Below are 21,287 nucleotides of genomic sequence, written 5' to 3'. Positions count from 1 at the left end.
GGCCTGTGACTAGCGGTGTTCCCCAGGGGTCGGTGCTGGGTCCGGTCTTGTTCAACATCTTCATTGACGACCTTGATGAGGGAATAGTGTCCACCCTCAGAGAGTACGCCGATAACACAAAGCTGGGAGGAGTGGCTGACACACCAGAAGGCTGGGCTGCCATTCAGTGAGACCTGGACAGGCTGGAGAGATGGGCAGGAAGAAACCAAATGAGGTTTAATAAGAGCAAGTGTAGAGTCCTGCACCTGGGAAGGAACAACCCGAAGTATCAGTACAGGCTGGGGGACGACCTGCTGGAGAGGAGCTCTGTGGAGAAGGACCTGGGGGTCCTGGTGGACGACAGGTTGACCATGAGCCAGCACTGTGCCCTTGTGGCCAAGAGGGCTAATGGGATCCTGGCGTGCATTAAAAGGAGTGTGGCCAGCAGGTCAAGGGAGGTGATCCTCCCCCTCTACTCTGCCCTGGTCAGGCCTCACCTGGAGTACTGTGTCCAGTTCTGGGCTCCCTGATACAAGAAAGACGGGGATCTCCTGGAAAGAGTCCAGCGGAGGGCCACAAAGATGATACGGGGCCTGGAGCATCTTCCCTATGAAGAAAGGCTGAGAGACCTGGGTCTGTTCAGCCTGGAGAAGAGAAGACTGAGAGGGGATCTCCTCAATGTATATAAATATCTGAGGGGTGGGGGACAGAAGGATGTAGCCAACCTCTTCTCAGTGGTTTGTGGGGATAGGACAAAGGGCAATGGCTGCAAGTTAGAGCACAGGAAGTTCCGCACTGACATGCGAAAGAACTTCTTCACGGTGAGGGTGACGGAGCATTGGAACAGGCTGCCTAGGGAGGTTGTGGAGTCTCCTTCTCTGGAGATATTCAAGGCCCGTCTGGACGCCTACCTGGGCAGCCTGCTCTGAGGAACCTGCTTTGGCAGGGGGGTTGGACCCGATGACCTTTCGAGGTCCCTTCCAACCCCTACAGTTCTGTGATTCTGTGATTCTAGTTCCCTTTGGTATTGACAGTGGTGGAGATGGTGTCCAAGCCATAGCTTGTATTTGACCATTATAGTCGGCATCAGTTATCCCCAGCAAAATGAACAATCCGGTCAAAGTTGTACTTGATCGTCCTAGCAGCAATACACTACAGTCATTCCCAATTGGTCCTTTGACATTCAATGGAATTTTATGAACGTGAGTACCCCACAAGGTGGCGTCTGTTACTGTGGAGACATCCACTCCGGCACTCCCTCTGGTTCTTGCTGAGAGGGTGTCCACGGTGGTAACTGTGGCAGCGGAGCTGCAGCACGGAACTCTGCTCCACCATGGTGTGAGAAACACTCCGTAGCCAATAACTTAGGCTCAGGTGAGGATCTCAGTGAAGTAGTAATTTATTCGCAATTGCAAGGGCGGGCGCCCCACAAGCAGGAGAGAGCGCATCTACTAGTTCCAAAACACAGTTTATATACTTTTTGATGACAGGACCCTCCCCTGTTTCCCCACTGAGTGGGTAATCCAGGTTCACAATCTATCTGATGCTTCACAGACAATGCATGGCCTTCAGTTGCCGGCCTGTTAAATTTCAAATTGCTTTTGACATTTTTACTGCTTGAAGTGGTAATGTTTCTTCACTTATCTGACTTGACTTAACACCGTGATTTTCACCTAATTGTCCTAAGGAGTCTGGTTGTCTGCATTTTACAAGGTCGTCTGCCACATTCCTTCCTTCTAAACAATGTAACTCTGCAAAAACAACATTTCTATTCCCACAATTCCCCCCTTTTCCTTTTTTTATAAACTGTTGATTTTTGCAAAACCTTTCTCTAAGGTGTAATTTGGTAGATTTCTTCTTCTTCGCTTTCTTTGCTTTCCATCTCCTCATTATCACCTTATCTGAGTAAGGTGGTGGCTCCATGGTCATTTGTTTCAATAGTGCTGTTTCAGTTAACCACTGTACTAGTCCTCTTACACAGGGGATAATGCAGCAACCAATGGCTGTCAAAACTCCTACAACTATGATCAATGTTGCAAATATGCCTATTTTTTTTTTTATTTTTTTTTTTCTGCCAATTCACTGGCAAGGGTGGTAAGCCCTTGCAATGCTCTTGTTACTGAGCCATCTGGGACACTATTGTTGGGTATAAGAGTGCAACAATGGTTGCTCAGTATTACACACACAAACACACCTCCTTCCTCTGCGAGCATCATATCTAATGCTATCCTGTTTTCCCAAGCCATTTTGCTGATGGCATCTAGTTGTTCATCGATTCCTCTCATCGCATCCTTGGTATAATTGATGAATCTCTGCTGATTATAATAGAAATAATTAATCCAATCCGCATTTTTATTGATTGTTATCCACCAGAACAGTGACTCAAACCCTGCAGCAATTTGATTTCTGGCTTTATGTTCATCTGCAACTCCTCTAGGTACCCCAATAGAATCTATGTATACTCTATCATCAAATGATATTTCTAAGCCTCTTTCACTTCTTCTGGGCATTTGTGATGTTTCTCTTTCAAATGCCAGGGTGAAGGGTATAGCTAATTGAACAAGTGCACAAGTGCCTTCCCAATTAGATGGTAGGGTGGACCGTAAGATCTTCCCTCCACCGTACCACCAGAGATCTGCCCTGGGGATCTCAAGTCTTGAGCAGTTTCCCATCAAGTCCTTGGTAGCACAAGGAAAATTCTCCCAGATGCCAGGTAGCACTCACACCCTGCCGTGAGAGGCAAGCTGTATGGTTACCTATAGCTGTAGAGAATGCAGGGGGAACCGCAATATTGCTGTCATGCAAGGAACAGCAAAGAGAGACTTACAGGCCTCATTTCCCCAGTCAGTCTTTTCTTGGTACAATGCAATCATACATCGCACCCCTTGGGAGTCTTTGGTCCACCACCATGGGAAGGGCACTATCTGGGCAATCAGTCATCCCGAGGCACAAGCATAGCAGTAGCTACGGTTGAGACTCTGGACAGTATATTTGACCCATTCTATCCAGGCATTCACATCCCCATACCTTGTTTGAATCTCAAATGTTTGAACTGCCACATTTCAGAGGGCCTCCTGTTTTCTCTCCTGTTTTCTCCTTGAGTTTCTCCCTTTCTCTGATGGCAATAGAGGATTGTTTCCATACAGCTATTCTCAATCTGGCTGTTGGGTCTCTCTCAGTTATTTGTTCTCTCTGCTCAATTGTCATTGGGCATTTAAATCTCCACAAGCTAACACCTCACAAACATCAAACGTGACAGATTGTGGTACATAACCCTCTGTCACAGTCACCCATATTTTGATGGGGTATCCCGTTTTTGCTATTATCTGGTCATGCCTTTTCCAAGTTGCCAATTGACCGAGGCCTTCTCTGAGGCCTAGAATCACTAAAAACAAAATTAGTAATCGATTTTTCCCTGTCATTATTTTTAAACCTTAGGTTTCCAAATAATTATCGATACAAAAAAAAATAAGATGTACACTACTACTATAACAACCCCCCCTTGGGAGCACTGCAATTCGCTATAGATCTGTTCTTTCTCTCAATCACAAGTCACAGTCGTTAGTTACCTGTGAAAATAAAAGGTTAGTTTACAATTGTAAGCTCTTATCCTGCTCAGAGTCCACTATGAGATTTTTCTCTTCTATTTCAACTTCCAACAAGTCTTTTGTAGGAACAGCATCCCAGGTACTAGCGTCGACGGATGCCTTCACTCGAGTATAGTGAGTCCAACCTTTTTCCGCAGTTCTTACGGCTGTTTCAGTGGTTAGTAATTGTCCTTCCCATTCAGGCCGGAGTTGACTCTTTCCAGGTCCAAATCAGGACCCGGTTTCCTGGGTGATGGAGGTGAATGGGAAATTCCAAAGGTGGGGTTTAAGCCAATAACCCACAGGTCCTGAGATATGACAAAGAAGAGGACAAATCCAGAATACAGTTCTTAAGAAAACTCTCTTGTTTTGAATTGTGGTATCTCATCCCTTCTGCCCAGATAGGGCAATCTGAACAGCATCTCATATGGTGAAATTCCTATATCCTTTCTTGGTGCTGTTTAAACCTGTAGGAGTAAGCATTTTACCCAATGAAGTTGGGTTTCTAACACTAGTTTAGTTAATTGCTTCTTTAATGTCTGATTCATTCGCTCCACCTTCCCAGAAGAGGAGGGGTGCCAGGGGCTGTGAAAATCCCACTCAATCTCTAAGGCCTTCTTTAACCCTTGCAGTAAAGCTTTACACCCATCCAGTCACGTGGTCAATTAGGACAAACAAGTAACTCAGTAAAGTCTACCTGTATACTTTGGAAAGGTCAAACCCCTGGCTCCCGTCCCCCTCTACATGGGTTACAGAAGACCTTTTTATTTACCTTTTGACATATGGTACATCCTCTGCATATGTGCTTCCCTAAAGTGTATATTCCTACACAGACATACTTTCTTAGCACAACATCACACATTGCTTGCACCTCCCAATGACTCTTTTGATGTAAAACAGTTAATATTTGCCTCATTATCACTTTATTCAGCATTTCTCTCCCATTAGGGAGTATCCATTTTCCTTCAGACTTCATGGCTCCTGATTCCTTAAAAAATCTTTCTTTTTAAACTTTTTAGTTCTTTCTTAATTTTCAACAATTCTTTGAATCCTCTCTGCATTTATTCTTTGTTTTCCTTCAGACATTAGATGCCTTAAATACCTGACTTCTCTTTCTCCATATTGTAATTTATTTATTTTTTTTTAATACTCCCAAGCCCTGCTTTCCCAGAAAGTTGAATAGCTTGTTAGTAGCTTTCTTCATAACTCTTTTCTCCTGTCCTGACAATAGAAAACGATCCATATATTTGTTAACATTAATACCCCCTTGGGAGGTTGTAATTGCTCCAAAATTTTTTTAGAACTTAACCAAATAGATAGGTGGCCCAGTAAACCCTTGGGGTAAAATTGTCCACCTATATTGTTGCTTCCGCCCCCATTTCAGGGTCTTTCCAGTCAGAGGTGAATATACATGTATGTTTGCTCTCAGGGCCTGAGAGCACTCCATTAATAACACTGTTATTCCAGTCTAACAATTTACTATTTGAATGCCCAATTTAATCATTAAATCCCTTCTCAACAAGTTAGTCCCTGCCTTGGGTACATACAATAATTACCCAGTGATCATTTTATCCCCTGGTCTCAGGTTGGTATCCCCCAAAAGTGGCACTGTTATCCCAGCCCCTTCTACCCCCATCACTTTTTAGGGTTTCATTAGTTAATTTAATCCCTGATGCTTTACAAATCAGTAATGACCTAGCTGTTCCCCAGTGTATTGGGTTTGATGGCAAGGTTCGGGGGCTGTGAGTGGGGGGGGGGTAGGAAACTGCAGTGGCAGCCCCCGTGAGAAAAACCCAGAAGCCTCCCCGTGGCAGGTAAGGGACAATTTCATCTGGCCCCTAAGGGGCCCACTGCTGCCCAGAGCCAAGCCATGAGCAATACAGTCTGTGCCTCTGTGAGAGCACATCCATGAAAACAAACAAACAAAAACCTGCTGCTCAACAGCAGTTGGGAGAGCGAGAAACCCCCCCACAGACACCAAAGTCAGTGCAGAAGGAGGGGGAGGAGGCGCTCCAGGTGCTGGAGCCGAAGCCCCCCTGCGGCCGCTGGAGAGGCCCCTGGAGGAGCAGGCTGTTCCCCCCTCCCCGATGCTTGGGAAACTGACCAAACACCACAGCAAATATGCAAATATACCAAAACTTCTAGACTGTTACTTAGATAATGCCTACATCACCTTTCCCTGCTCATTCAACTTCAAACAGCTCTGTTAAATACTACATGCCACACCTTTAACACCTTCAGCAACCCTTTTAACACTTCCTTTATCTTTCTCCAGCCTGTACTTTTCTAATACCAGCACCAAAGGCTCAGTCAGGGTCCAACTTAATTCCATACCTTTTCCCTCCAAGATAAACAACATATCAATATAGCATATTTCATCCCATTTTCCTTCTTTCCTCCTTCTTCCACTCCAGATATTCCTATTCGAAGTGGCCAGCCTGGCCACACTTAAAACATCTTATCAAATCCTGTCCCTGCTAGGACTCGGGCCACAACACAGGCAGCCTTCTTTGCCTGCCATTCCTTCATCTCTCTTCCTCTCCTTTCCATCCTGGCCCTGACTCCCCCTGAAGATTTTCTTCCTCTTTCTCCAACGCTCTGCCTCACTACCTGCTGCACTGTCAATACCATTAGTTTCGCTCTCTCTTTTTTTTTTTTTTTTTTTTCCCTTCTTATCTCCCCTCTGGACACACACCTCCAGGGCCTCCCGCAGGAGGGTCCCCCAGTCAGTTCACTACATCCCCCCACCTTCTGAAGCATTTTCTGCGTATTTTGCCAGGCTTTAATCACACAATGAACTTTCAAGAGCCCTTGGGATACTGGGTCCTCAGGTCTCATCCCCAAGTACTTTCTCATTCTGACCCCAAGTCTCTCATATGATTTCTGTGTTGCACACTATTATTATTCCAGCCAGGATTGGCAAGTGGGTATTTCTGCCCTGCCGGTATTACCCCTGGTCCTGGAGGATGAGCTCTTTCCCATTCTTGTATAGCAGCTCTCCTCCTGATCATTCCCATTTCTTTCCCTGTAAACAACATACTTATAGACATAATTCCCTCCCCCAAGAGTATAAATCAGGTCGTAGGAACTGGTCTAATTGTTCAACTAGGCTGTTGGGGTCCTCAAATAAAGACTTCCTCTCCTTCTTAAAAGTCCTAACCTCTCTGCTGGTAAGGAGGGGGGGGTAGTTCACCTAAGAGGATACACAGTTATTGTTAGTACTGTTAGTATCAGGGAAGGCAAAATTCTCAATATCTCTTCTACCTTGTTCGAATTCTTGCCAGAGCCTAGAGTACGATCCTTCTTTAGGGACAGTGTTAATTACAGTCCCTGTCTCCCTTCCTGGAGTGACTGCTGCTGTCACGGGTACAATATTAGGATTATAGGGAGCATAACTTGGCTCCTTCTCCGAAAAAGGAATCTTCTTGTTTACACATAAATTTAAAGCCTGAATTTTCATCAGACCCGTATTTTGGCCAAAATACTGCTGTTTCCTTAATTGGTTCTTTGTCCAGACTGATACACAATATTTAACCTTTTTTTTTTTTTTTTAAAAAAAAAAATATTTTTCTTTTACAATCCCTCTAATTTTGGGATTATGTTTCCAATTTCTTTTAATTCTTCAGGAAGAACTATTAGTAGGCACTCCCCCAGGGATATCTCCCTGTCCCCTGGAACTCATATTTTCCCATTTTTCCTAACCCTCGCCAGTATGTGCTACAGAAATTTCCCTTCTGCAGTGTACCACACACCAACGTACTGAAAAATGGGGGTGTACCCTGAGATATGACAAAGAAGATATAGGTCCTGAGATATGACAAAGAAGAGGACAAATCCAGAATACAGTTCTTAAGAAAACTCTCTTGTTTTGAATTGTGGTATCTCATCCCTTCTGCCCTAATAGGGCAATCTGAACAGCATCTCATATGGTGAAATTCCTATATCCTTTCTTGGTGCTGTTTAAACCTGTAGGAGTAAGCATTTTACCCAATGAAGTTGGGTTTCTAACACTAGTTTAGTTAATTGCTTCTTTAATGTCTGATTCATTCGCTCCACCTTCCCAGAAGAGGAGGGGTGCCAGGGGCTGTGAAAATCCCACTCAGTCTCTAAGGCCTTCTTTAACCCTTGCAGTAAAGCTTTACACCCATCCAGTCACGTGGTCAATTAGGACAAACAAGTAACTCAGTAAAGTCTACCTGTATACTTTGGAAAGGTCAAACCCCTGGCTCCCGTCCCCCTCTACATGGGTTACAGAAGACCTTTTTATTTACCTTTTGACATATGGTACATCCTCTGCATATGTGCTTCCCTAAAGTGTATATTCCTACACAGACATACTTTCTTAGCACAACATCACACATTGCTTGCACCTCCCAATGACTCTTTTGATGTAAAACAGTTAATATTTGCCTCATTATCACTTTATTCAGCATTTCTCTCCCATCAGGGAGTATCCATTTTCCTTCAGACTTCATGGCTCCTGATTCCTTAAAAAAAAATCTTTCTTTTAAAACTTTGTAGTTCTTTCTTAATTTTCAACAATTCCCTGGATGCTCTCTGGATTTATTCTTCATTTTCCTCAAACATTAGATGCCTTAAATACCTGACTTCTCTTTCTCCATATTGTAATTTATTTTTTAATACTCCCAAGCCCTGCTTTCCCAGAAAGTTGAATAGCTTGTTAGTAGCTTTCTTCACAACTCTTTTCTCCTGTCCTGACAATAGAAAATGATCCACATATTTGTAACATTAATACCTCCTTGGGAGGTTGTAATTGCTACTAAATCTTTTTTTTAGAACTTACCCAAATAGATAGGTGGCCCTCTAAACCCCTGAGGTAAAATTGTCCACCTATATTGTTGCTTCCGCCCCCATTTCAGGGTCTTTCCAGTCAGAGGTGAATATATGTTTGCTCTCAGGGCCTGAGAGCACTCCATTAATAACACTGTTATTCCAGTCTAACAATTTACTTTTAGTGGAAGCACGGCCGAAAGCACGACAGACACCAGTAGAGACAGATTATGCTCCATTTTATTGCCCGAATAGCCTAACTTTTATAGTGAATTTAACAGGGGTGGACAGTGTTTCACACAAGATTATTGGTCAAAAGCACTCAGACAAACAACTGCAAGAAAAAAACCCCACCTGCGAGAAAACAACCCCCTTGTGATTAGCAGTCACATAAACCTTGTCCTTGAAGCCAGCTATGGGTAACAATATTTTTCTGAATTCCTCAATTGGGCGATGTGGGAACACTGTCATGGGAACTTCTCATAGTTGCCCTGGTAGCTTGGTTTGCTCAGCTACAGCAAGCCATGGGATTTTTGCTGTTTCAAAAAATCCCTCAACAATTCCCCCCTTTTTTTTTCTTTTTTTAGCAAACCACACCCAATATAACATTTTTGCAAGCAACCCTTTAACCACATTTATCACAATACCACATGCAATGATGATTAACACCACAACAAACAGAATCCTTAATCCCTCTTTGACTAATCCCAGTAACCATCTATGCTTTGTTTCAAACAAGTCAGTGAGCCATTGATTGAAAGGATTGATACCATATTGAATCTTTCTCATGTGCTCTTTCAGGAAAGTAATGGATTTGTGAATTGACTCATTATGATCAAAAAGGTTTAAACAGTACATTCCCTTAAAGTCCTCACACCCATCCCTTGCATGTTTCCCTGGCTGTCCCCTTCGTACATCACCGGGAACGCCATGGGATCCTGACAGATGTCTGTAAATGCTCCTAATTGTTTTTCCTCCACAGCTTCGCCCATGATTCTCCGCCAATTAACTCTCCCCACTATCCTTCTTTCCCCTCTTTCATCTTTCCTATCCTTAGTCTTATGATATTCTTGCCCACTGACACGTTCTTCCTTCCCTTTGCTTAATTCTTCCGTAGCTCCATCTCCCTCCGGCGAAACGGCCTCTTTCCCTCGTGTAACCGCTACGGAGCCCCAACACGGAGGACCGGGAACCTTAGTAGTACTAAAAAGCAAGGTGATGTCTTCCCCGGCGCCTGCTGCTGGCGCCCCACTCTCGGAACCTGACTCACCCTTTCCTCCACTCAATCTGTCAGATGCCACCGCTGCCAAGTTCCTTTTTACCTGATATCGCTTTATTGCATTTATCACGTCTCTCCACAGTTTCATCAATTTTTTTGCTACCTTGTCATCGTCTATTACCATATCCCAGAGTACATCCCCTAAATTTTTCCAAGCGGCTACTTCAAACAATGACTCCGTACTTGTGAAACATGATTTTACTCAACCGATCGCAACTAGTCCCGCTAGTTGCTTGAAGTCTACTCCCCGTTTTTCTAAAAAGCGCTGTAATAAATCTAGGGCGACTTCGTCCTCCATTTTCCTATGATTTTTGCTAGCACTATTTTCCTATGATTTCAGCCTGCACTATGGCGATATCCTGCACTATGGCAATATCCCGGGAATCTTCCTGCACTATGGCAATATCCTGCACTATGGCAATATCCTATGACAATAGCAAAAGGAAAGCGCGCAATACCCTGTAGTCAGCCTGCACTCGCTTCTGCACTCGCTTTGCAGCGACGCTGCGTCTCATTCACACAGCACAATCACACACAGAGGCCTCTGGCACTTCTCAATCATACCACAAGAATATAATTTAGAATGATAACCAAACAAACCAGTATTGTCTCTGACTGTGTTCCTCGTGAAGTGACTTGTAACACTTTGTTTTAAACCCTTACACTGACACAAATACTTTCAAAACAAAATACCTGGCCATTTAAGAATAACGCATACAATTATTAACACTCCAGTTAGTATCCCTCCAGCAGGCGAAAACATACTGTTTGTCTGCAGCTTCAGGAGATCTTTGTCTGCTCCTGCGGTGAGCAGCTGAGAGTGGAGTCCCCTCTGAGTAAAACACTCAGGGTGCACCTAGGGGCGTCCACACCACAGCCGATCCCTGCAGCTGAGCAGAGTGTCTCCTCAAGTATCTCTGTCGTGGCATAGGCTTGCTTCTCGGCCCAGCATACCAATTTTTCTAAGTTGTTACGTGCGGCCGCAGATGCCACTCCTGGCACTAAAATTGCCAATGCCTCTCTAGCTGCAACCCCACACAATTCAACATTAGCATTGCAATCCGGTGCAAGCAATGCCCATTTATGTCTGGTGATCTCACGCAACTGTGACAAGCTAGGAGCAAATACAATGAGTTTATCTAAGTAACATGGACATCTGATAGCATTTGCACGGATATCTTGCCAGGCCCTATCCCCACAAATCAGAAAAACATCAGGAGGTAAGGCCAAAGCTGCACAATTGTTCCAAACACTGTAGTTGTTACCCCTTGTCTCCGTGCCATAAACCCCTAAACCCTACTTAGCAGTATCATTGTAATCACAGGTGTTATTTGTATTTCTGTACCCATATGGCCCTATCCAGGTTCCTGTAGCAGGATTCATCTGATAGCCACGGCTACGTTCACATTTGTAGCCACCTTTCAGGTTGATACAGATTTGACAACAGATACCAGGGTTTTGGCATTCATCAATATCTCCACAGTTTCTCTTGTCTACAAACTCAAATCCAGCTGGACAGTCACATTCATTTATGTTGCATTCCTTCAGGGGCTCATCACCCCAGTCCTTGCAGTCTCTCTGCTGGTTACACACTTTATTGATATCTATGCATTCTCCACTTCTGCACTTGAATTTGCCAGGTCCAGAGCACTGAATAACATTGTTACAGTTTGCTTCATCAGTGCCATCCAGACAGTCTCTCGCACCACTGCACTGCCTTCTTCCGTGGACACAGTTCCCATCTTCACATCTGAACTGGTCTGGCCTGCAGGTCCGAGAAGGGCAGTTAATTTCATCACTTCCATCCTTGCAATCAGGATCTCTGTCACATCGCCACTTCTTGTAGATACATTCACCTGAGCCGCACTGCACCTCACTCACAGAACACTTCACCGGAGGTGCAGGCTGGCGGCCATACTGCTCCAAAGATTCATCCGAGTGGTCAGAGCAGTCACCTTGACTATTGCAGACAAAGCTTTTGGAAATACATTGCCCACTACTGCATGTGAACTCTGCTGCACTACAAGTCACATTGCCACAATTTTCTTCATCTTCTCCACTGTCACAATCTTTTTCACCATCACATTTCCAGGACACTGGGATACACTGGGTCGACTGAGGACCACAGCTGATTTCATTTACCTGGCATGTTCTCATATGACACAGCTCAGCACTCTCATCAGACCCATCTTCACAGTCCAGATCCCCATCACACTGCCATCTGTTTGGCACACACTGACCACTGTTGCACACACAGTCAGATTCAGCACACATCTTCTTCACACAAGCACTCTCATCACTGCCATCTGAGCAGTCTTCACATTTTGCTCTAGCACTGTCGGCAGCAGTGCACAGGCCGGTACACGTCTTCTTCACACAAGCACTCTCATCACTGCCATCTGAGCAGTCTTCACATTTTGCTCTAGCACCGTCGGCAGCAGTGCACAGGCTGGCGAGGGCGAGCAGCAGGCAGAGTGCCCCGCAGCGCGGCAGCGCCCACCGCCGCCCCGCACCTGTGTCGCTTATACTACTCCTATTACCCGTGCTGTTAGTGTCAGTGGCATCCTCCTGGTACCGTTTCTGTCTTTGTCGTCCCTTATTCTCCCCCTTTTCTTTTTGCCACTGACCATTCACCACAAATGGATGAGACACATGATTACTAGTTAGGAAAGAGAGTGTAACGTCTGCTATACGGCTGCAGGCAGTGCCAGCTGCAGCCTTAGAAGCTGTTTGTGAAAGAGCCTGCCGGTGGTCATTTGGCAGTGTAATCTGCGTCTCTGCACTCCTGCACCGCAATAAAGGTAAATCGTCATTAGTAATCCATAGAATGTGGCAACACCACAGAATCTTATCCAGAAACATAGTTATAACACTGATCTGGGGACGAATAGTCTTTTTTGCATTGCAAGATAAACCTCTTATAAAAAGAATGCCAGAGAGAAGCAGCACAGCCGCCGCTGCTTCCATGGTTACGTCAGACAGGCTGCAGGGTCCTGATCTCCGCCCCTCTGCTCTGTGCCGACTCGCCACACGGTGAGGGTCGGCTGCCGTTGTCCGCTGACGCCTCTGGTCTCCCGTAGCAACTCGATCTCGGATGTCCCACGTCGCACTGCGATTACTTCAATTTCCCGCATTTTCCGCGGCTCCTTTTCCCGCGTTTTCTGCGGCTCCTTTTCCCACATCCCCCGCGGTTTCTTTTCCCTGTGTCTCACCACAAGTCCTTTGTCCGGGTCGGTGCTTTGAGTTTCTCAATGTTTCTCAGGTGTTCCGGCTTCTGCCAGGTCTGTCCTTGTCTCTCGTAGTTGGCCGTAGCCCTGCAGCGTCAGTCAGTGCTCTCTCCGTGTAGTGGTAGACTTTCCGTGAGCCTCAGGTCTCCCGGCGCCGCTCCGGTGTCCCAGCGCTGCTGCAATCCCTCTGCCTGTTCGGGTCTCAGCGCCGCTCTGATGTCCCAGCAAGTCTGGGTCTTGGTCTGTGCGGGCCTCAGCCTGTTCGGGTCTCAGCCTGTTCGGGCGCCATTTGTTAGAGGAAGCACGGCCGAAAGCACGACACACCAGTAGAGACAGATTATGCTCCATTTTATTGCCCGAATAGCCTAACTTTTATAGTGAATTTAACAGGGGTGGACAGTGTTTCACACAAGATTATTGGTCAAAAGCACTCAGACAAACAACTGCAAGAAAAAAACCCCACCTGCGAGAAAACAACCCCCTTGTGATTAGCAGTCACATAGACTTTGTCCTTGAAGCCAGCTATGGGTAACAATATTTTTCTGAATTCCTCAGTTGGGCGATGTGGGAACACTGTCATGGGAACTTCTCATAGTTGCCCTGGTAGCTTGGTTTGCTCAGCTACAACAAGCCATGGGATTTTTGCTGTTTCAAAAAATCCCTCAACAATTTACTAGTTGAATGCCCAATTTAATCAAATCCCTTCCCAACAAGTTAGTCCCTGCCTTGGATACATGCAATAATTGTCCAGTGATCATTTTATCCCCTGGTCTCAGCTTGGTATTCCCCAAAAGTGGCACCGTTATCCCAGCCCCTTCTACCCCCATCACTTTTTAGGGTTTCATTAGTTAATTTAATCCCTGATACTTTACAAGTCAGTAATGACCTAGCTGCCCCAGTGTATTGGGTTTGATGGCAAGGTTCGGGGGGTGTGAAGGGTGTGGGGGTGGGAAACTGCAGTGTCAGCCCCTGTGAGAAAAACCCAGAAGCCTCCCCATGGCAGATAAGGGACAATTTCATCTGGCCCCAAAGGGGCCCACTGCTGCCCAAAGCTAAGCCATGAGCAACACAGTTGGTGCCTCTGTGAGAGCACATCCACGAAGACAAACAAAGAAACAAACAAAAACCTTCTGCTCAACAGCAGCTGGGAGAGCAAGGAGCGAGAAACCTCCCCGCAGACATCAAAGTCAGTGCAGAAGGAGAGGGAGGAGGCGCTCCAGGCGCTGGAGCCGAAGCCCTCCTGCGGCCTGTGGCTCCTGGTGGAGCAGGCTGTCCCCCCCTGTCCCCCTCCCCGATGCTTGGGAAACTGACCAAACACCACAGCAAATATACCAAAACTTCTAGACTGTTACTTAGATAATGCCTACATCCTCTTTCCCTGCTCATTCAACTTCAAACAGCTCTGTCAAACGCTACATACCATACCTTTAACACCTTCAGTAACCCTTTTTAACACTTCTATTTTTCTCCAGCCTGTACTTTCACCAAAGGCTCAGTCATTGGCCAACTTAATTCCATACCTTTCTCCCTCCAGGATGCTGAAACAACATATCAGTATACCGTATTTCATCCCATTTTCCTTCTCTCCTCCTTCTTCCACTCTGGATATTCCTATTTGAAGTGGCCAGCCTGGCCACACAAAACATCAAAGCCTGTCCCTGCTAGGATTCAGGCCACAACACAGGCAGCCTTCCTTGCCTGCCATTCCTTCATCTCTCTTCCTCTCCTTTCCATCCTGGCTCTGATTCCCCCTGAAGATTTTTCTCCAACCCTCTGTCTCATTACCTGCTACACTGCCAATACCATTAGTTTCGCTCTCTGCTTTTCCTTCTCATCTCCCCTCCGGACACACACCTCCAGGGCCTCCCGCAGGAGGGTCCCCCAGTGACTGTTCACTACATCCCCCCACCTTCTGAAGCATTTTCTGCGTATCTTGCCAGGCTTTAATCACACAATGAACTTCCAAGAGCCCTTGGGATACCGGGTCCTCGGGACTCATCCCCAAGTACTTTCTCATTCTGACCCCAAGTCTCTCATATGTTTTCTGTTGCACACTATTATTATTCCAGCCAGGATTGGCAAGTGGGTATTTCTGCTCTGCCAGTATTACCCCTGGTCCTGGAGGATGAGCTCTTTCCCGTTCTTGTATAGCAGCTCTCCTCCTGATCATTCCCATTTCTTTCCCTGTAAACAACATACTTATAGACATAATTCCCTCCCCCAAGAGTATAAATCAGGTCGTAGGAACTGGTCTAATTGTTCAACTAGGCTGTTGGGGTCCTCAAATAAAGACTTCCTCTCCTTCTTAAAAGTCCTAACCTCTCTGCTGGTAAGGAGGGGGGGTAGTTCACCTAAGAGGATACACAGTTAGTGTTAGTACTGTTAGTATCAGGGAAGGCAAAATTCTCAACATATCTTCCACCTTGTTCTAATTCTTGCCAGAGCCTAGAGTACGATCCTTCTTTAGGGACAGTGTTAATTACAGTCCCTGTCTCCCTTCCTGGAGTGACTGCTGCTGTCACGGGTACAATATTAGGATTATAGGGAGCATAACTTGGCTCCTTCTCCGAAAAAGGAATCTTATTGTTTACACATAAATTTAAAACCTGAATTTTCATCAGACCCATATTTTGGCCAAAATACTGCTGTTTCCTTAATTGGTTCTTTTGTCCAGACTGATACACAATATTTAACTTTTTTTTAATTTATTTATTCTTTTACAATCCCTCTAATTTTGGGATTATGTTTCCAATTTCTTATCATTCTTCAGGAAGAACTATTGGTAGGCACTCCCCCAGGGATATCTCCCTGTCCCTTGGAACTCATATTTCCCATTTTTCCTAGACCCTCGCCAGTATGTTGCTACAGAAATTTCCCTTCTGCAGTGTACTGATTTAAAGATCAAAGCCCAAATTTCCTTAAGTGGTATATTCTTTATTGCAGCGCTGGATGCACGGGGGATCTTTCCACCTATCGTGCATGTTCGAAGTGACAAACTATCTCATATTTATACAGCGAAACAATGAATATTCTATTAGTGCATATACATATTCATTACCTAACCCTGCCTACTCTCGCTATTAGCTTATCAGTCCTTGCGCTTGCGCAAAGCCTTCCAAGAATTGTGGGCCGGGGTCTTCGGGATGTGGGCAGTGGTCTTTGGGAGGAAGGCCATAGGTCTTCCTCGTAATGCACTTTTCACCTTTTGCTTAATCAGTTGTTTTCCAAGCTGTAAAAATGCTGAGTTGGCTTTCGGTTTAACTGAGGGTCGGCAGACAACAGGATGTCTCAGTTAACAAGGCATAACAGACAGTTGACTCAAGTTATCTCAAGTCTCAGCCTGACTGAGGGTGATTTAAAGATCAAAGCCAAAATTTCTTTAAGTGGTATATTCTTTATTGCAGCGCTGGATGCACGGGGGATCCTTCCGCCTATCGTGCATGTTCGAAGTGACAAAATATCTCATATTTATACAGCGAAACAATGAATATTCAATTAACACGCATACATATTCATTACCTAACCCCGCCTACCCTCGCTTCGTATGCTAATTAGCTTATCAGTCCTTGCGCTTGCGCAAAGCCTTCCAAGAATTGTGGGCCGGGGTCTCCAGGATGTGGGCAGTGGTCTTTGGGAGGAAGGCCGTAGGTCTTCCTCGTAATGCACTTTTCACCTTTGCTTAATCAGTTGTTTTCCAAGCTGTAAAAATGCTGAGTTGGCTTTCAGTTTAACTGAGGGTCGGCAGATAACAGGAAGTCTCAGTTAACAAGACAAGACAATTGACTCAAGTTATCTCAAGTCTCAGCCTGACTGAGGGTTAACAGATACTGGGATGTTTTCAAATAACAAGATGCTTAAACATAACAAAAGGTCTACAGATAACAAGATGTCGTTTACTTTGTCCTTGCTAACTTTTAACCACAAATTTTATTCTATCCTAAAGTGAGTTTATACTATATCATTCCCCCCTTTTCTGGAAAATCTAGTAAATTCTTTTACTTAATACGGAAATTTTCTTCCCAGTCTTTATGATATGTACCCCTCAATACCTGACCATGCACATTTGTCAAGGAGGTTAACATGGACATTCGTTGTAACAATTTCCAATTCCAAACAAGTAATACAAAAGACAATATTAAACTTACACCAACTAATATCAATAAAACAATAACTGGGTGACTCAATGTGTTCAAAATCCCAGTTACAGTTGGCGACCATCCAAAAAGTGTATCCCACCAGTTGTGACTTGTGTCTCGTTTTACTCTTTGCAAAACTCTGCTTATTTCCTTTGTATCATGATGGACAGTAATTAGAGTCTTCTCTCCATTTTCCTGAATGCCTTTTAAAATTCTAATCAGGTCTTGGTGTTTAACTAGTTGCTTCACTAGTGTGAGGTTCATCCCAATAGGTGTAGGTAGTAACTTATGATACATTGTGTTGTTAGACTTGATCAGCTGGTGGGATACCACTGGTGCCAAATATAGAATATCACACCCGACTATTCTAACAAAGTTACAAATACAGAAATTAGAATGATGTTTGCTATGGAGAGTTATGTTCTCCTTATCTACTTCTACAAAATCACAAGCAGTTCTTAAACACACACACCCTTGACCAACATATACAAGCACAGTCTTTTGGCTAGTATTTGGATGAATTTCAAAGTGACAGATACCTTGCTCCGTGTCAAAACATACATCCTGAGCCTCAATTGTATTGCTTTCACAAATAAATCCTCGTTGTTCCCCGGTAACACATGATTCTAGATTTACAGACTGCCATTTCCCATTCTCCATCCGTATAGTAAGCACGAAAGCAGTAGCCATGTTAATAATGGGCATAAGTACAATTTACCAGGGTCCACGAGGACTGGAACTTCTCAAAATCATTGGCATTGTCCCAGACTGCCTTTTGGACTTCAGCCGGAAAAATGCCTTTACTTCCTTCCCTAATGATCAAGGCAGCCGTTGCCTGCAACCATAACTGTGCTTGCATACAACTAAGAGCTCAGGATACATTATCTTGTGTCCACTCTTCTCCTAATTTTCACCATTCTGATGGTTTTTATAAATAGTTACCATTTGTTCGCCAGATGACCATAACTGATAACTTTCCATTAAAGTTCTTATCCTCTGTTGTTACGGCTTTAGTTCAAGGCCACCCACCATTCTCTATTATCACAGAGGCACCTTCCTGAATCACAATTACAACTACAAGCCATAAAAACAAAACAATTCTATGAACAAATTTTCTACCAACCATATTACCAAATACTCCCGTCCATAATGTCCTCATCTTGATCGACTAAGCTTTAGTTTCAGTTCATTGTCACCTAGTGTTACTTTTCAGGGAGCTCCTGGAGCCTTCTTCACTTGGGAATAGTGGATCCAAGCGGCTTGTTCTCTAATCTTGATAGCAGTGTGAGTTGTCAGCAACACTTGATACAGTCCATTCCATTTTTCCTGTAGGGGTTGTCCTGAAAAAAACCTTTATACATATATTCCGCAGGCTTAAAGGGGTGGATTGGTTGATCCAACCCTCTAGCCCTAGTCCCTAACACAAATTTATGTACTTTATTTAATTGTTTTTGAAGTTCAGTTATATAAGTATATAAATATTCTGATCCCAGCTGCATTAGATCCTCTCCACTAAATATAAATTGATATGGCCTTCCATATAAAATTTCAAAGGGGCTCAAATTCTTCTTTACTCTAGGTTTAACTCTAATTCTAAGTAATGCTAAAGGGAGGGATTGAGGCCATGACAAATTAGCCTCTTGTCCGATTTTAGCTATTTGTTGTTTAATTAAATGGTTCATTTTTCTACCTGTCCACTTGCCTGCAGTCTATAAAGAGTATGCAGTTGCCAATCTTTAGAATCTTACTTATCTGTTGTACCACTTGCACACAAAAATGTGAACCTCTCTCAGAAGACATTGCTACTGGAATCCCAAAGCATGGTATTATTTCATTTAACAAGACTTTAACCACTTCTCTTGCTTTGTTTGTTCGACAAGGAAAAGCTTCGGGCCATCCTGGAAACATGTCAGTCAGAACCAGTAAATAACAAAACCCCCCTTTTCTAGGGAGTTCTGAAAAAATCAATTTACCACTGTTGTCCCAGATAATTTCCTTTACCAATTATTCCAAATTTTATTCTATTCCTGGTATTGGGGTTATTACGTAAACAGATGCTACATTGTTAAGTTACTTGTTTTATTGTTGTGTATAAATTTCATCCCACTAATGTCTGACTCATGCTCTTATGCAATGTGTCAGCTCCCCGATGTGTTTTATTGTGTTCTGTAAAAGCTATGGGCCATATCAAATTAGAGGGTATTATTACACAGTTATCTTTTAAATATACTCATCTATCTGGTTTCCTTTTACCTTTCAAATCTTCAATAAATTTTAAGTCTTCTTTTGTATAATTTGGCTTTTTGGTTCATGTATATAGTTTGGATTTTACCGTCTGGTATTAAAGACAATGCCTTCACCTCAGTTATTTCAGCTGCCTGTTTAGCCTCCTGATCTGCCAATCGATTTCCAATTTCAAAATCAGCATTCCCCTTTTGGTGTCCCCGACAATGCATGATAGCTACCTTTTCTGGTTGTTTTACTGCCTCTAACAACCTTAAAATTTCTTCAGCATGTTTTATCTGTTTTCCCTGGGCAGTCAACAATCCACGTTCTTTCCAAATTGCTCCATGAGCATGTACCACGCCGAATGCATATTTAGAGTCTGTCCAAATATTTATTTTCCTTCCTGCTGCCAGTTCCAGTGCTCACGTAAGTGCAATTACCTGTGCTTTCTGGGTGGACGTCCCAGGGAGTAATGGTTTGGACTCGATTACCTGTTGAGCAGTTGTAACAGCATATCCTGCCTTACGTTGTACAAAGCTGCTCCCATCAGTATACCAAGATTCATCAGCATCTTCTAAAGGTTCTTCCTTAAGATCGGGTCGACTAGAATACAGAGTCTCCATTGTTTCTATACAATCATGAGTTATAGGTTCATCCAGAGTTCCGCTAAGGAAAGAAGCTGTCATTCCTAGAAAGGTTCGTAGCTCCTTTACCATTTGAGGTTCTGGAGTCCGGCAAATTACTTCCTTATGTTCAGTTCCTCGTTCTCGCTGACCTCCCGAAATTCCAAATCCCAAGTAGGTCACATGTTGTTGAACCAGCTGGACTTTCTGTTGAGAGACTCGATATCCATTTAAACCCAGAAAATTAAGGAGACTTACAGTCCATTGAATACAACTCTCTTTAGTCTCGGTAGCTATTAAGAGATCATCTACGTATTGTAACAAAGCCCCTTCGGTGTCCGGAGGTATCCAAGTTTCAAGTTCCTTTGCTAATTGGTTTCCAAAAATAGTGGGGCTATTCTTGAATCCTTGTGGTGGCACTGTCCACGTTAACTGTGTCTTTCTGCCTGAGTCAGGTTTTTCCCATTCAAAGGCAAATAGGTTTTGGCTTTCAGTGGCTAAAGGTGGGCAGAAGAAGGCATCTTTTAAATCCAGTACGGTAAACCAGACTTGACTATTCCTTAATTTAGTCAGCAAAGTATAAGGGTTTGCCACTACTGGATGTATATCCTCAGTGATCTTATTTATGGCCCTCAGATCCTGAACTAGCCTATATCTTTTCCCATCTGCCTTTTTAATAGGCAATATGGGTGTATTGTATTCTGATTCACATTCAATCAATAATCCATACTGTATAAATCTATCAATTATCTCTTTAATTCCTTTCCTATCTTCTATCCTCAAAGGATATTGCTTAACCTTAATGGGTTTCTCTCCTGGCTTTAATTTAATAATTATTGGGGTCACATTTTTAGCTCTTCCAGAGACTTCAGTGGCCCAAACTCCTGGATATACTTGATTTATGATCTCTAAGGGTATTTCACTTTTAGGGTCGGTTTGTATTAGTGCCAGGCTTAACACATTTATTAGTTGTTCTTCTCCTATCCTTAATTCCATTTTCCTTTTTTCAAAGATAATTTCTGCTTCTAATTGTTCTAACAGATCTCAACCTAATAGAGATTTTGGAGATCCAGGTAGATATAAAAACCTATGTATCCCCATTTGTTTCCTGTTATAAATGAGGTCTGAATTTTGTAATATTTATAAAACAAATATTTCTAAAAGGTATATAAAAGGCAAGTAAACAGCGCTGGGTGTGCAGGGAGTCTACGCTCCACCAACACGCACACACAAACATCAAACGTTCTAAATACATGTATACAGAACATTGCTTTACATAATAACCCGAGTATGCCTATACATACATACAATCAGGATAGGTAACAAACAATCCTTTGAGTTCCGTAACTTAACAGTCCCCATTCTGCCAGCCTGTTCCTCTTCACTTCTTTTTCCTGCTTCTGTACCGATGTAACTTCATAGTGTTGCTTTCTTTTTTT

The 21,287-nt window shown here is 43.8% G+C and overlaps 1 pseudogene; it reads right to left on the bottom strand.

The window, feature by feature from the left end:
* Nucleotides 1-7,406: 7,406 nt before the first annotated feature.
* Nucleotides 7,407-15,638, bottom strand: LOC137847202 (very low-density lipoprotein receptor pseudogene; annotated as a pseudogene).
* Nucleotides 15,639-21,287: the final 5,649 nt, after the last annotated feature.

This window comes from Anas acuta, chromosome W (assembly GCF_963932015.1).
Source record: "Anas acuta chromosome W, bAnaAcu1.1, whole genome shotgun sequence".
NCBI lineage: Eukaryota > Metazoa > Chordata > Aves > Anseriformes > Anatidae > Anas > Anas acuta.
Note: the sequence above shows the minus strand (reverse complement) of the source record. Positions and strands in the feature narration are given on the sequence as shown.